We start from the raw sequence: 17,443 nt of genomic DNA, 5'->3' as shown, positions 1-17,443 counted from the left end.
ATCTGGCTCCCTGTCCTGAGTTGAGCCCACCAGCCTTCTCCGGCCTCTTAAAAACTGTCATAAAAAAGTAGCCTCAGTAGTTCTCAAAGAGTCAGATCCCTCAGAGGTTGTGGAGAAATTATCTGTTGAGTATGGTTTGAGCAGAGGCTTCATCCTGAGCAGCCTGAAGGGCTAGGAGGTGTAATGAAAAAACACTGCCTAACTCCCTCAGTTAACCCTTGGTTCTGACCCCAGCTCAGCAGCTCACCAGCTTCCTGGTAGTGTGACCTGGACAGCTTACTTAGTCTGGGCCTCCTTTACTTCAGTTTTAAAATAATAGTGACTACCACCTTCTCATCCCGCCACTCCCCATCCCCCACCTCCTGCCCCACTGGTGTGTGGGGGGATTAGATAAGGAAATTTGTGCAGAGACTGTTAGTGGTTGGGTGCTTTGATCCTAGGCAGTTGATGCCTACTGGGGGCCTTTTTCTGAGGAAGGCTGTGAACCCTCGTCTGTGGGGTATTACTTCCTTCTGCAAACAGAGACCTTTACATACACAACACTGCTACCCCCCTTCTTGTTTCACTTCCTAAAAGTGTTTCAGAACAAGTTTAGTTTGTTGGTCCTTCTGGCTTTGGGCTTGGGCTTTCATCTTTTTCTGGTCATCCTCTGAAACTGTTGCATGTCTTGACTACTCACTTCCTAGAAAACCCCCATGCCTGGCACCAAAGCTGGACATGCTGACAGTGAGCAAACATGGCTTGAATATGGGTTTTGCATTTTGGTGCAATTATGAAAGCTTGAGAGGGTGTCTGTTACATGTAGATGTTTCTTTTACTGAACAGGTTTTTTTTGTTGTTGTTGGTTTGGTTTGTTTTTTTTTTTTTTGCCTGAGTCAGGTCACTGATACATGATCATAGCCCAGAAATATTTTTCGTGTTTTGTTTTTCTCTTCACACAGAGACAAACAAATAACACCAGAGAGAAAACGTGACTTGGGGAATCCTTAAAAAAATAATACTGCTTGAATATCCATCAATGAGTCCTTATTGCTCTTAGGCTAAAATTCATAGTCTTTATCGTCGCCTTCAAGGCCTTTTGGGCTAACTCCTGCTTGGCTCTCCTGCCTTATCTCTCCCACTCCCCACTTCTTTTTTTTTTTTTTTTTTTTTTTAAGATTTTATTTATTCATGAGAGACAGAGAGAGAGAGAGAGAGAGAGAGAGGCAGAGACACAGGCAGAGAGAGAAGCAGGCTCCATGCAGGGAGCCCGATGTGGGACTCGATCCTGGGTCTCCAGGATCACACCCTGGGCTGAAGGCGGCGCTAAACCGCTGAGCCACTGGGGTTGCCCCCACTCGCCACTTCTGTCTCTTCCCAGGCTCCTGTCAAATTCAGCTACTTGCCACTTCTGCAACTCCTAACTCTTTTTACCTCTGTGTCCTTACCTTGTGTTCTCCTTACTGCCTGGACACCATTTCTTGTCACACATGCCTCTTTCTTTGCTGGGCCACTAGTTGGAGCTTCCCATCTGATCATCTCTCCGACCTTGCAGGCCTGAACCTCCTCAGTGTCCTGTGGCACTGCTCATGATGGGTTGTCATGTTCACTTGCCTGTCTTCTAAGTAAACAGCCCTTAATCCTTGCGGGGGGGATGTGTTTTAACAGTCTGTGTCTCTAGCACTTAGTGAAATGTCTGGCACATATGTTCTTAGTGTCAGTGAATGGATGAATATTGCATTGACTTGTTAGGATTTCTTGATTCCTAAGGAATTCAAAGCACTTTCCAGATGATCTGTCCATCTTCATATCACTCCAGGGGGATAGGGAGAAGTCTGATCAGTGATAGTATTAACTACTCTCAGGCTACTGTTGCTACCACCCAGTCAGCCACTAGAGTGTTTCAGGGCCTCCAGAGACCTGGAGTTGGGGAGCAGCACAGAGGTGCTAGTGGTAACCACTTTCCCATTGTAGTAATAGTGGCCAGCATTCATCAAGCACTTGGTGGGCTGGGCACGACTGAAGGCTTTATATGTATTGACCTGTTTTAACCTCACAAATCCCTCATGTATGTGACATTGCAGCTCTCATTTTACAGTGGTGGTATGCTTGTACCTGTTAAGTTGTGTAGACTCCTGGAGAGCCCTTGTCAAACCTGCTGTGGCCACCTTTCCTTTCCCTACTCCTTGTTCTTAGATGGTCTCCTGTTATTTAATGGAGCTGAGGAGGGGCTTGCCTGTGGTTTTAGACTTTCAAGCCTCATGTTTTTTCAGTCTTTAGCCTTGGGCTTGACCTCTGATCTTTATTAAGAGGGTCTCCCCAAAGTTGGGAGACCTCTTCTAGTTAAGGTAAGAGGCTGGTTGTGTCAGAATTCCCAGAGTTCGATCAGCAGCCAGGATGCCTGCCTTAGTGACTGCTCTCCCAGGTTTGCCATCTCCTCTGTGAACTTGAGCTGGAAGATTTGGAAGTCAGGTCTCAAAGCTTTAAAACCAGTCCTTCATGGGACTCCTGGGTGGTTCAGCAGTTGAGTGTCTGCCTTTGGCCCAAGGCATGATCCTGGAGTCCCGGGATCAAGTCCCAAATCGGGCTCCCTGCACAGGAGCCTGCTTCTGCCTCTGCCTGTGTCTCTGTCCCCCCCCCCCCCCCCCCGTCACTTGTGAATAAATAAAATCTTTTTTTTAAATAAATAAAATCTTTTAAAAAAATGTTTTTAAATAAAACCAGTCCTTCATCGTTCATTTTTAGCACTAAAAACATTCATTAATATAGAGCTCTGTAAAGGAATGGACGGGTGACATACTTTTTGCCATACCTAATTGCTTTTAGGGTCTTACGCATATTGAGAGGAATGACAAAATTTCATTAGCTGGTGAGTCTGCTTCTGTGGTCTCCATTCTCTGAATGAAGCTGAGTGGCTGGATGTTGAGACACTGAGGACAGAGCCTTCATACATTTATTCATTCAGTATTTATTGAGCCCAAGTGGATACCTGGCACTGGGCTAAGCGTGATGATAGGTAAACAAGCCAGTTTCTGCCCTTGGGTTACTTACTACATTCTAATGAGGTAGGGATTGGGAGGAAACAGAAGAAATAGAAAACAAATGTAATAATTAGAAAAACTGATAATCCATGAGAGAAACAGGCATAGTAGCCAACGCATGTTGAAGTGTAAGTCAGATCTACTCAAGACCCTTTAGCGGCTTCCACCTGACTCAGAGTAAAAGCCAGGGTTCTAACCTTGACCTGGAAGCCCCCTCCATTCTCCTTTGACCTCATAACCCACTACCCTCCTCATTGCTCACTCAGCTTTCCTGCTATTCCTCAGACAAGCCAGGGATGCTCCCACTTTTCACTGTCTTAAGCCTGGAAGTCTCTTTCCCCAGACAGTGCCACCTGTCACCTTCTCAAGGTGGCCAGCTGGTTAAATTTCAACCTCCTTTCCTCCCCTTCCTCCACACTCCCTATCCACCTTCCTGTTTTCTCTTTTTCCATAGCATTTGTTGCTACATCAGATAGTATATATTGTACTTATTTGTCTTGCTTGTTGTGGTCCCTGTCTGCCACTGAGATATATGCACCATGAAGGGAAGGATTTTTGTCTGACTTACTCACTGCTGTATCCCTAGCGTGTAGACCTGTTTATGGCATGTGAAAGGTGCTCAGCAAACATGAATAGGAATGGGGGTGGGGGTAAGGACAAGAAAATATGTACTTAGTGAGTGCAGGGTCAGTATCTTTGAAGTGATGTCATTTAAGCCGAGATTTGAAAGATAAGTTGGAGCAGCCACTCTAGAAGCTGGAGAGGATAATCCAGGCAGAAGGCTCAGCAAGTACAAAAGCAGTGAAGAGCTTGACAAAAGAACACAGAAGGCCTGTGGGCCTAGAGGGTTATATAGAGAGGGAAGGGCCTGCCTGTGTTCACATCATAGCCGTGTCAGAGCCCTCTGCCACCAGCATTTGCATCCCCTCCTCCAGCAGCTCTAGTCTCTTTCTTTTTTTTTTTTTAATTTTTTTTTTATTTGTTTATGATTGTCACAGAGAGAGAGAGAGAAGCAGAGACAAAGGCAGAGGGAGAAGCAGGCTGCATGCACCGGGAGCCCGATGTGGGATTCGATCCCGGGTCTCCAGGATCGCGCCCTGGGCCAAAGGCAGGCGCCAAACCGCTGCGCCACCCAGGGATCCCTCTAGTCTCTTTCAACTGATGCTTGTGGGAGCAGAGGATGGGGAGGTGGCCTGGACATTTCTCCCATCAGAGCTCTTGCCACCTGGTCTTCTGCCCTTTGCTCTTTCTTCTCTCTTTTCTTTATTTACTTGTTTTCCATTTATCGGCTTTAAAATGAGCTAAGGGATTTGGCATTTTCAACTTTAGTTTTATCAAAATAACTTGACAACCAGAGCAGATGCATGTCTGATGCTGGCACACCCTGTGAGTGGAACATGGGGAAGCTGAGATTGGTTTACAAAACTTGAAATTTCCCTGAGAAGAGAGTTGAGCACTAATCATTCAGATGTTTATTGAGCACCTACTATTTGCCAAGTAATAGTCTAGGAGGTAGGGATACAGTAGTGAATAAAATGGACAGTCTTTGTCCTTATGGAGCACATTATGGAGGGAGAAAAAAATAGATGATATAAATATATTTTATAGTATGTTGGTGATAAGTACCTTGAAGAAATACAAAAGGAGGAAAGAAGGATAGGGAGTTAGGGGGATTGGTTGGGGAGGATGTACAATTTTTTTTTTAGATTTTATTTATTTATTCATGAAAGACACAGAGAGAGGCAGAGACATAGGCAGAGGGAGAAGCAGGCACCCCACAGGGAGCCTGATGCAGGACTCAGTCCCTGGACCTGGGGATCACGCCCTGAGCCAAAGGCTGATGCTCAATCACTGAGGTACCCAGGCGTCCTGGATGTGTACGATATTAAAGTGGTCAGAGAAAGTGACATCTGAGTGAGATTTGAAAGAGATGAGGGACTGAACCATGATGCTATCTGGAGAAAGAGCCTCCCTCCCTGGCAATTGTACCATATGTACAAACATTGTAGAAACATGCTTCTTGTGTTCAAGGATCATCAAAGAGGACCCCATATGGCTAGAATCGAGGAAATGATGGAGAAAACAATGGGAGAAAAGTTCAAAGAAGTAATGATGAATGGTGTGTATGTGTGTGAGAGAGAACCAGAAAGGATATGTGTCTCATATGGACCTATAGTCCATAATGCCATGGTATTATGGACTCTTCTGTATGAGATTTTGGCTTTTACTCTGAGACAGGGAACCATTGGAGGATTTTGGACAGAGGAGTACTACTGACTTAGACTCTAATGGGATCATTCTGCCTGGTGCTGAAGTAGGTTGTTGAGAGCGGTGTGGAAGCAGTTTTGGTAGCAATCCCAATAAAAAGTGATGGTGTCTTGGAGCTGGTGAAAGCCGCCTTATGGATTCTGGATTCATTTTGAAGGTAGACCCCAGTAGCATTTGCTGATAGATTAGATGTAGGATATGAGAGTGTGTGTTGTCAAAGATAACTGAGATTTTTGGCCTGAGACCCTGCTAAAGATGTTGGCAGTAACTAGATAATGAAAACTGCAGATGAGCCAGTTGAGGGATGGGGAGAAGCAGGAAGTCAGGTTTTTAAATTTTTATTTATTTATTATTTTTTAATTTTTAAGTCCAACGTTTATAATATGAGGGCCAGGGCTTTCTCCTCAACTCAAGTTTATAAATTTTCAATTGGCTTGTGAGGCCAATAGAGATACTTCTTGTCTAATTTGGTTTCTGGGAAGACTTCATTCAGGTCCTCAATGGCCATCTGATCAAATGGAATTATGTTCTTCATCTTCTCCAGCTCTTTTTCATATTCTTCAATCCTGGCCTTTGAGAGAGACAAAAACTCAGCACAGCTTTTCACATCTTCATCTTCTCCAGCTCTTTTTCATATTCTTCAATCCTGGCCTTTGAGAGAAACAAAAACTCAGCACAGCTTTTCACATCTTCTTTTTCCTCAGCATCCACCTGGACAGTGTATTTATCCTCTGGCACAAGAACCTTCAGGGCATTAAACTTCTTCTCAAAGTCATCTACCAAGCCAGCCTTTGCCACTTGGCCTTGTAGTAAGCCCAGTCAGTAGCAGGTGGTTTCTCAGGAAGAGTAGCTAACCTGGAGGTAAGCATCTCATTCCAGGATTTCAGGGAGTTGGCAATGGCCTTCTGGTTTCGGGGTATGATCTCCCCAAAAGCTACCCAGTCAGTGGTTTTTATTTTTTATTTTTATTTTTTTTAAATATTTTATTAATTTATTCATGGGAGACACACAGAGAGGCAGAGACACAGGCAGAGGGAGAAGCAGGCTCCATGCAGGGAGCCCAATGTGGGCCTCAATCCTGGGACTCCAGCATCATGCCCTGGGCCAAAGGGAGGCCACTGAGCCACCCAGGTGTCCCAGTCAGTGGTTTTTAGAGCAAGTTTTCACCCAGCCATCTTGAGATCCTTCACCGACCCTGGTGGCCCACAGTCCAGGAAGTCAGTTTTTATCATGTTAAGTTTGATCTGCCTGTTAGCTATATAGATATTCAAGTTCAAGTGTTGATTAGGCAGTTTGGATATATGAGCTGGGAGTTCACTAGAGAAATTGGGCCTGGGGACGTAAGGGCCTGGGGACATACACTTGTGGGTTGTCAGCATGTAGATGACACTTAAAGCCTTGACACTGGATGAGCTCACCAAGGAGGCAAGATAGCATTGGTAGGGAAGGAAAGAGAGGTACTAGGCCTGACCTGTGGGCCCTCTGATGGATGAAGAGGAAGAGGAGGAAGAACCAACAAAGGAGACTGAGAAGGAGCAGGCAGTGGGGTAGAGGGAAAGGCAGAGTGCATGGCATCCTGGAATCCAGGGAAAGAAAGTGTTTCAGAGTATTCAAGGAGCGATAAGCAATGTCAAATGCTCTTCTGTATGAGACTTGTCATCTGACAGGACCATGCACCTTTTGCCAGCAGGATCTAATATGCACTAGCATCCAAGACCATCCTTGAATCTCATCCTTCCTTGCCTAACCTCATCTCCTTTCCCTTCCAAGTCCTTGCCTTCAACCAGGCAGGGGTTCTCATAAATTCCTGAACACACATGCTTGTTTTGGGTTTGGATAAGTTGCTCCTCTCTCAGCATCTTTAATTCTTTATTTGTAAATGGATTACCTTGAGAATTAAATGAGAGAAGGGCTATAAACCATTTAGCACAAAGCCCACACCCCAGTCAGTGTTGCTGGTGATTTAGTCTCAGTTATGCTGACATCTTGTGGGTCTTCTCCAGGTTACCCTCAGCCCTCCCTTTCCAAATGTGACCCATCTTTTTCTGTCCCAGCAAGCCCTTCTTCATCTAAGAGGGCTTCCCTACATGTTGTCCCAGTCTCAGAACCCTCCTCTGAAGAGTGGTGGTACTTGTATGGAAAGCATGATTGCTCTGCTATTCACCTGCAGTCCTTTACTTGGGCTCTGCATCTGTAAGAGCTCAACGGGAGAACTCTCCTTGGTCTGCTTATGTACATGCTCCTGTATGGGGCACAATGTCAGTCTCAGAGCTGACAGTGACCCATGCTGTTACACGTGCTGAGTGGATGACTCTACACTTGACAGATCTTCAGAAAGTGTTCCTGTTGTGTAGATGCAAAAACTGAGATTTAAAGGGACCTCGTTCTATAGTTTTTGGCCTCTTTCTCTTCTTCTTGATTAAGTATTATTCAGAAGAAGCCCCTGTTTCTTTTTCAAGTCAAAGGAACTTTTCTTTTCCTTTCTTAAAGATTTTTTGTATTTTTTCATGAGAGACACAGAGAAAGATGCAGGGACATAGGCAGATGGAGAAACAGGCTCCCCACAGGGAGCCTGATGCAGGACTCGATCCCAAGATCCCAGGATTATGCCCTGAGCCAAAAGCAGACACTCAACCACTGAGCCACCCAGGTGCCCCATGAACTTTACTTTTTCTTGACAGCAGATCTTTTCAAGCATTACTGTCTGTAGATTGTTGAGAACTGGCACAGAATTCTACTCAGTGCTAATATAAGAAAATTTGCATGTGGCATGTGTGTGCCTTTACTTCCTTTTCATTTTGAGGCTTTAATTGCTAGTGGGTCTGAGGAGATTGATTTTGGCTACCCACGCTTCGTCCAAATCCCAAGAGACCCATAACTCGGCAACTTCATCCAGACAGGCTTTCACTAGGCACGTTAACAAACTTGACATTCCTGTTGTCCAAACTGGATGGGCTGGCTCTTAAATAACCTGTAATTCAACGTTTGAGAGACTCTGAAGGGATATGTGGCAACATATTTCATGTATCTTTTAGCTTGGAGTGTGTGTGTGTGTGTGTGTGTGTGTGTGTGTGTGTGTGTGTTTCTGCCAGGACTTCATTCAAAGAGAAGTTGACTTGCTGGGTAGAGTGGGACCTCTGGGACCTCATTATGGGGCAAGGGTAGAGAGTATCAATACTACCATTTTCTAGCTGTGTGACTCCAGACAAATAAATACCTTGGTCTCTCTGGGCTTCACTTTCCTCATCTGTAAACTTGTGATATGATCAGTACTTTTTCCACAGATTATTGTGAAGATTAAATGTGAAAATCTTTATGTAGTGTCTGGCCCATAGAGCACATCTGTTTGCCATCACTACTACCATTGCTGCGTTTGTTCTGAATTTCACACCAAGCCCAAAGAAAAGCACAGCTTATTTTCTCAGTTATTAAATCGACTTGAAAGAGCCTGAGTTTGGTGACCGCATCTGAGAGAGAAAGTCTGAAATCTGGTTTCTCTACTGCTGAGTCACCCTTTTAATCTTCAAGGTGGCCTTACCTGTTTCCTTGTCTATAAAATGAACTTTAAGACTTTCCTGTGAGGACCTTTTCCTTTTTAAAAGGAGACTTAGACTGATGAGCAGCCATGAATAATTGCTGGGTGGTGAGTAGAATCATTGTCTTTATTACAAACTCTAGGCTTCATAGGGCAGGAACACAATCCAGAGAATGGCACAGAGTAAGGGAATATTTTGAATGAATTAACCTGTACCTTTGAAACAGAACTGAAACAGCCACACATGGGGATAATTAAAGTTTGGCTTTTCTGGGATCCCTGGGTGGCGCAGCGGTTTAGCGCCTGCCTTTGGCCCAGGGCGCGATCCTGGAGACCCGGGATGGAATCCCACGTCGGGCTCCCGGTGCAAGGAGCCTGCTTCTCCCTCTGCCTATGTCTCTGCCTCTCTCTCTCTCTCTCTCTCTGTGTGTGACTATCATAAATAAATAAAAGTTTGGCTTTTCTGTTCTAAGTGAAGAAGAAAAAGTAGCACCATGCTATTCCCTTTTATTTATTCTTCCTAGCGTAGTCTTGACTGTCCTTGAGCTAACATGTGCCTGGAGCATGTTTCTGAACCTCTCTTCATCAGGCAAGGGATTAACAGTAACTGTTTTAAACAGCACTGAAGTTGGAAGCCACCAACACAGACTTCCAGGGATCATTTTTCTCTGCCCAAATATCCTTGAATTCAGAGATGAGTCTTGGCAGTTGGATCAGACCTTGCCAAGTATCTCCTTTCCTTTCCCCTCTCCCTTTTCTGAAGCCGCTTCTCTGGCTAATTTCACAATACTGTCTCTCTTGTTAATTCACTGAGGGCCCATGGTATGCATTGCATTGTTCTAGTGCTACCAACTTGATGCTTCTCACCTGTTTGCAGAGCATGGGTTGCTCTGGCATGAATCACTACCCTGAGACTAGAAAAGTCCTTTCCTTGGCCATTGGGAGGCCATTTGGGGAATCATTTGACTTGTTATTGTTTTCCTTACTGAAGGAAAGGAAGACTACTGAAGACCTAATAAGGTTTGGTGGCACTGGCTGCATTCTGAATCTGTTTACTCTTGTAACTTGGAAACATCTTCTGTCATGCTCTGAGAATGATAGTGCTCCATTTCTTCTTGTTTGATATCTTGGGAGAACACTCATTGGAGAGGAAATGGATTTCTCATCTAGCAGAGAATGGTGATACCTGAGATGTGGGATGGAGTTTATCTGTCATTTAATAGACTGAAACTGTTGTCCTGTGGAACTGTAAGTTGTCTAAAGGGCCCCTGGTGAAGAAGGGGAGTTGGACATAGTGGAATGAGCTGGGTTCTAGGTCCCCCACTCTTAACCAGAACAACTCTATTTTTGTTTTAAACAGTTTAAAAGCAAGAAGGGGCTTGAAAAGCCATTGGTCTGGTTGAATTCTCTTGTTTGACAATTGGGAAAAATAAGGCCCAGAGATGGAGGCATTTGCCCAGGGTCATACAACTCTTGGTAGCAAAGCTAGATTTCCTGGCAAGCCATCTTGGCATTGGATCATCCTTACCTTGTTGGTTGAAAGTTAACTACAAAGGCTTATGTCTCTAGTCTGTCCCATTGTCACTCTGGTCTCATCAGGGAACAGGGAGTCCTCTTTTTTTTTTTTAGATGTTTATTTGAGAGAGGGAGAGTGCGGGTACAAGTGTAAGCAGGAGGAGGGGCAGAGGAAGAGGAAGAAGCAGACTCTGACTGAGCAGGCGGCCTGAAGTGAGGCTTGTCCCCAGGACCCTGGAATCCTGACCTGAGCTGAAGGCAGATGCTTAACTGAGCCACCCAGGCGCCCCATCAGAGAGTCCTATTATCTTGATCTTTTATAGGCCTCTGGTTTTGTAGTTTCTCTGGGAGCCTGTCTTTTCATTAATTTTGTCAGCACACATTTGATGAGCTCCTGGAATGTGCCAGGCATAATGCCATTGGGTTGACAGCAGTAAACAGGACAGATCCCAAATTAGAGTCATGAGGAGGGCTGTGGAGAAATCATGATGTGACTGAGTCAGATATCAGGGAGGCCTCTGCCCCTGTGGGTCTGGAGAAAGCTTCTATGTGGCAGCAGTGTTTGAGCTGAGACTAAGGATAAGCATGGGCCAAGGAACAGAGTTTTTGAATAGATGTCCCATTGTTTCCTAAACTATTATATTTGAAAGAGGTGATACATGCATGGGATATAAAATTCCCAAGATGTAAGCTGGTGAGTGATGAAGGACCAGTCTCTCACCCCATCCCTTGGCAATCCAGCTTCTTTTCTGGAGGAAAAGATTGTTAACTTTTCTTGTTTACCCTTTTTTTTTAAGGTTTTATTTATCTGAGAGAGAGAGAGAGCATACAAGTGGGGGGAGGAGCAGAGGGACAGTTAGACTCCGTGCTGAGTGCAGAGCTCAGTGGGTTCAATCTCATGACCTGATCATGACCTGATCATGACCTGAGCCAAAATCAAGAGTCGGATGCTCAATCAACTTTAGTGCCCCAAATTTCTTTTTTTAAAAAATAAGTAATCTCTCTGCTCAACATGGGGCTTGAACTCATGACCTTGAGATCAAGGTTCATATGCTTTACTGACTGAGCCAGCCAGGTACCCCTGTTATGCCATAATTTTTTTTAAAAAAACCCTCTATGGAAGGACATTTAAGGTGTTTATAATAGTTTGCTATTTTAAGAAGGGTGCTACATGAATAACTGTATATACATAGCTTTTGTACATATAGAATAAATTCCTAGCAGTGCCTGGGTGGCTAAATTGGTTAAGCCTCTGACTCTTGGTTTCAGCTCAGGTCATGGTCTCATGGCGGATCAAGCCCCAGGTCGGACTTTGCAGTCAGCACCAAGTCTGCTTGAGATTCTCTCTCTCTTTCTCTCTCTCATCTGCTGCTCCTGCACTTTCTCTCTCTCAAATAAATAAATAGATAAAATCTAAAAAAAAAAAAAAAAAAGAATAAATTCCTAGAGGCAGATTTACTGGATCAAGGGTCAGCATCTTTGCAATTTTGATAGTTGTTGCCAAATTGGTGTAGAAATTGTAGCAATTTAGACTCTCATTAGCATTAAGAATATCTGTTTTCCCACATCAGCACCAACATGGGATGTTATCAGACTTTTGGGTCTTTACCAGTCCAGTAGTTACTGGATGATATTTCATTGTAGCTTCAGTTTCTCTTATAAGTAAGCTTAAACCATTATTCTTCACTTCCTGTGAACTCACCATGTTCTTTGCTATTCTCCTATTTTTAGGTACTTTTTACGTATTAAGGAAAATAGACTTTTGTCTGGGATGTGATAGAAATTTATGTGTGGGGGATCCCTGGGTGGCGCAGCGGTTTGGCGCCTGCCTTTGGCCCAGGGCGCGATCCTGGAGACCCAGGATCGAATCCCACGTCGGGCTTCCGGTGCATGGAGCTTGCTTCTCCCTCTGCCTGTGTCTCTGCCTCTCTCTCTCTCTCTGTGTGACTATAAAAAATGAAAAAAAAAAGAAATTTATGAGTGTGTGATTATCATATGTTTTTGTTTTTTATTATGTTTTTGGCCATGCAGGAAAACTTAATTTTTATGTAATCGAACTCATAGTCTTTTTTTTTTTTTAACTCATAGTCTTTTAAGACTTCTTTATTTAATGTCATACTCAGGCTTTGTTTCCTCTAGATTATACAGTCTTCCATTTTTCTTCTTCAGCGTTGGGTTTTGCTATTTTTTAAAAATTCAATATTTGTGTGATTTACACCAAATGAAATGTCAGTTGTTTTTTTTTTTTTTTTTAAGATTTTATTTATTTATTCATGATAGACACAGAGAGAGAGAAAGAGAGAAGCAGAGACACAGGCAGAGGGAGAAGCAGGCCTCATGCAGGAATCCCAATGCAGGACTCGATCCTGGGACTCTGAGATCATACCCTGAATCAAAAGCAGGCGTCAAACTGCTGAAGCCACTTGGGCTGCCGGAAATGTCAGTTCTTAAGTGTACCGTTTGGCCAGTATCTGCATCAAGATACAGATCATTTCCATCACCCCTAGAGTTCTTTTGTGCCCCATTCAAGACAGTCCTTCTCAGCTAGAAACATCCAATAATCTGACTTCTACCACCGTAAGTTAGTTTCGCCTCTTATCTAGAATTTCATGTAAGTGGAACCCCACGATATTTATGCTTGTCAGTGTACTTTTATTCCTTCATGGTTACCTATCAGAAGAAATGCGCGAACTAAGTAAAACAGCAAGTGCTGCTGTCTCCATTTTCAAGAGAGGAATTGGATCATAGAGATGAAGTAAATTAACATCAGTTTAGAATTCTTTCTTTTAAAATTATTATTAAAATAAATAAATAAAATAAAATAAAATAAAATAATTATTGTTGAGGTACCTGGTCAGCTCAGTTGGTAGAGCACATGACTCTTCATCACAGGGTCATGAGTTCAAGCCCTGTGTTGGGCATGAAGCCTACTTAAAAAATAATGATAAAAATAAAATAATTATTGTTATCTTTAGCAAATTTGAGATCTTGGAGAAAAGTTGAAATATATTCAGGGTTTCTTTTATTTTTTTAAGATTTTTATTATTATTTATTCATGAGAGACACACAGAGAGAGAGGCAGAGACACAGGCAGAGGGAGAAACAGGCTCCATATAGGGAGCCTGATGTGGGACTTGATTCTGGGACTCCAGGATCACGCCCTGGGCCGAAGCCAGGCGCTAAACCACTGAGCCACCTAGGCATCCCCAGGATTTATTTTCTTAATGTATTTTTATAGATTTAAATTCATTTTATTAGCTTAAAACTCAGATTCTTTAGCTCTTGTTTATAAAACTACGTTTAGATATGTGAAGACTGGGATCCCTGGGTGGCGCAGCAGTTTGGCACCTGCCTTTGGCCCAGGGCGCGATCCTGGAGACCGGGGATCGAATCCCACGTCGGGCTCCCGGTGCATGGAGCCTGCTTCTCCCTCTGCCTATGTCTCTGCCTCTCTCTCTCTCTCTCTCTCTCTCTGTGTGTGTGTGTGTGTGTGTGACCATTATAAACAAATAAAAATTTAAAAAAAAAAGATGTGAAGACTTCACAAATTTAAAAAGTGTTGAGGACCTTTTTTTCCTTAAACCTAAAAATCCAGTGGCTAAAATTCAAAGTCTTTAGCTGGGAATATTTTTATGATTTTTCCCCCTTCCATTTTCTCTCTAGGTCCTCAGTTCCACTCTTAGATTACAATACATCTTTGTCCTAACCAGTGTGTCAGTGATTCTCACCAAGGACTTCTTTATAGTTCTAGAAAACATAAAACTACTCTATTTCAGGCTTTGTTACTCAATTTTTTCCCCCAGGTTCATAATTTATTGTACAAATTGAGTATCACATGGTAAGTTGACATTAGCTTCTCCAAGCATGGGAAGTTAACAGATGAGGTCCAAGTTAAAGTCCATTTATATTGCTTTCACAGCTGGTGTTTTTTTAGACCTTAATTTGAAGTATAAAATGCTCAAAGCAATGCCTCTATATGTGGCCAAAACACAATTCATTCTACCTTGAGAGTATAAGAGTTGAAATATTTTTTGATGCCAGTGAAATGGAACTAGGCATCAGTTTCTGGACCTGCCGTGATTTCAGTCTTGCAAAAGGTAGCAATTCCACTGGTTGTGTCCTTCAACGTACGCAGCTAACCTGTGGCCAGCCGGAAGAAGCCACCTGTCCCGCACGCATTCAACGGGCCAGCTGTTACTCAATTTCTTTGTTTTAAGCCTAGAGGTAAGGGAAAATAGGAGCGAGCGTCAGGAGGATTTTTTTTTTTTTTTTTTTTTTTTAAGTAAGATGAACAGGGACTGGTTCTGGTGTTATAGGATCAAAGTGGGAAGGTAGATTTAAGGTAAGGACAGCATCCATGGTTCCTCACAGACAAAACCAGTCCTTCCAGGTGTGCCCCTCTTTAATTTTGACTTTCCCTCCCCTCCCTTAGCCTGTAAATGCAGTGTGACTCATCACACTGGCCATAGCAATTTTTCCAAACCAAAAATTCCCCCAATTGTTTTGTTTTAAGATTTTATTTATTTATTCATGAGAAACAGAGAGAGAGAGAAAGAGGCAGAGAGATAGGCAGAGGGAAAGCAGGCTCCATGCAGGGAGCCCGACTTGGGACTTGATCCCCAGGCTCCAGGATCATGCCCTGGGCTGCAGGCGGGGCTGCTCAATTACTGTTTTTTAAAGAGTGTCCTGTCACTTCCAAAGACCGAATTGTAAGCTTTTTCTTGCCTGAATTGGCTGCTTGCTTTTAGTTGTGGCTCATGTATACAATCAGATCCATCAAACAAAGTCTTAGCCCCTGGGGCCTCCATTAGTAGGCATGCAGTATATGGCAGTAGGTGAGCAATACCAGGGAAATCCGTCTTTCCTGTGACATCCACAAGTCTGATCCTTTAAACTGAACTGTAGGGTTTTTTCCATTCCTGCAGAGATAATGAAAAATCTCTTGCACTAACATCTAAGAGGTAACTGCAGAGGAAGGACACAGGAGATAGCCACCCTTAGCAGATCAACAAGGTGCAATTGATCTTCCACAGTGAAATGAGGTTTTTAAAATCTGTGCTCTGGGTGGCTTTGCAGAAACATTTTCACTTCTCTCTACTTTCCCTTCCTCTTTCACTTTAATTTCCTTTATGTGAAAACAACTTCAGAGAGATACGATTTCTGCATCATCAGTCCCATTGGGCCCTTTGCAGAGGGATATGCGAAATAGATACTGCAGAGAAAAGGAGCCAGCACTCACACTGGATAACATTTTATTTTATTTTTTTAAATTTTTATTTATTTATGATAGTCACACAGAGAAAGAGAGAGAGAGAGGCAGAGGGAGAAGCAGGCTCCATGCACCGGGAGCCCGACATGGGATTCGATCCCAGGTCTCTAGGATCGCGCCCTGGGCCAAAGGCAGGCGCTAAACCACTGCGCCACCCAGGGATCCCTGGATAACATTTTAAGTTGTGAGTAGTTACTTAGCACCTGTAAAAGGAAGCGTGTCATCAAAGCTTAATGCTATTGGGGTATCAGCACCTGTGGTGGTGGTCTAAATTAGCTGACCTAGTGACTCTGTTGCTTTTTTTAACCCCCCCTCCCCAAAAGAAGCTTCCCAATCTCTCCTCCACCTGGGCAGTTGCATACAACACAAATCTTCCCCAGGAAGTTGTGTTCTCAGAACTTAGGGCCCCCAGATATTGTGTTGTGCCTACAGATAAGGGGAAAGCCTCCAACAGCCTCCTCTACTGGAAAAGGAAGAATTTCGGGACAGTGATGAAGTTAGACATCTAAGGTAGTTTTTGCTTTTTGTTCACTTCGGTTTCCTTCTAGATTTAACAGTGGAGGGGTTTATATGTTATTGTGATTCTTTTCTTTAATTTTTAGCCCCTTTGCTTTCATCAATCCCTCTTCTTAGACTAAACCTAACTTTGAGAAATGAGGTACTTCTATTTTGGATACTTCTGTCGGTTGTGCTCACACCTGTGACTTTTGAACTCACACAGCCCTTTGTTGTGTGGTAGACATCCTGTTCTCTTGTTTACCTGCTCATTCTCAGCACTCCATAAAGAACCTCTAAATTGGTGAGATTTCTCTGAGAAAATGGCTTTATTTATGCTCAAAAGAAAATTGTTTTCACTGTAAGTAAACTCCTTTAGGAAACAAATGCTAAATAGTTACATAACAGATTTGTCAAAAGAGCAAGCCAAGGCTCCCCAGGATGTTCATTGGCCCCTTTTCATTTCTTTTAACAACTACCAACTCAACACTGACCATATGCAGAACCCTGGGCCGGTTATGAAGGGGGAGATGGACAGAGCCATGGACCAGGCTGATGTGGCTCCTCTGTTTGTGGATCTGTCCACAGCCCTGACTCCTGCTGCCAGGATCTGCAAGTTAGAGTCCCCACTGTGGGTCTGTCATTATCAGACACAGCAGTCCCTTCTGCTCTTTCCTGCACTTCCTACAGAAAAGTGCCATCATCCCTTTTCAACCTTGCAAAGCAAAAGAAAGGTAGAATTGTGTTTTTTCCTTTGTACTATTTTGTCAGTGAAGCCTTTATTCCTTTATTTTAATGGGATCCACAGAGGATTTAAGGCAGCCCCAAGATAGCACATACTTGTTCCCCATTGCTTACCGAGACCAAATCTATTGGGTGCCTCAGTTGGGGAGCAGCCTCATTGCCGTCCTGCCATGAATACCAGCTTAGTCTGGAGAATTCAGTTGGGTTGGAGAGTAGCTATGTCAGCTTTATTTCCAGAGACTTTTTTTTTTTTTTTAAACTTTTATTTATTTATGAGAGAGAGAGAGGAGAGAGAGGAGAGACACAGGCAGAGGGAGAAGCAGGCTCCATGCACCGGGAGCCTGACGTGGGATCCGATCCCGGGTCTCCAGGATCGCGCCCTGGGCCAAAGGCAGGCACCAAACCGCTGCGCCACCCAGGGATCCCTGTTTCCAGAGACTTTTTTTTTAGTATATGTGCTGCCGAAGCGAGCACTGTTTCCAGAGACTTTTGAAATGATTCTTGACCTCCCTACATCCATCCCACCAGTAATCTCCATCTTGCTCCCACATAGTAATACATTGAAAGAAGGTGTTAATAGGCTCTGTTTTTTTTAGT

The 17,443-nt window shown here is 43.6% G+C and overlaps 1 protein-coding gene across 6 annotated transcripts in view; it reads left to right on the top strand.

The window, feature by feature from the left end:
- Positions 1-17,443, top strand: part of AP1B1 (adaptor related protein complex 1 subunit beta 1) — an 82,563-nt gene that overhangs the window by 27,249 nt on the left and 37,871 nt on the right. The gene's annotated exons all lie outside the window — the stretch shown is intronic.

Source organism: Canis lupus, chromosome 26 (genome assembly GCF_003254725.2).
Source record: "Canis lupus dingo isolate Sandy chromosome 26, ASM325472v2, whole genome shotgun sequence".
NCBI lineage: Eukaryota > Metazoa > Chordata > Mammalia > Carnivora > Canidae > Canis > Canis lupus.
The sequence above is the reverse complement of the archived record's forward strand: the minus strand, read 5'-3'. Positions and strand labels throughout refer to the sequence as shown.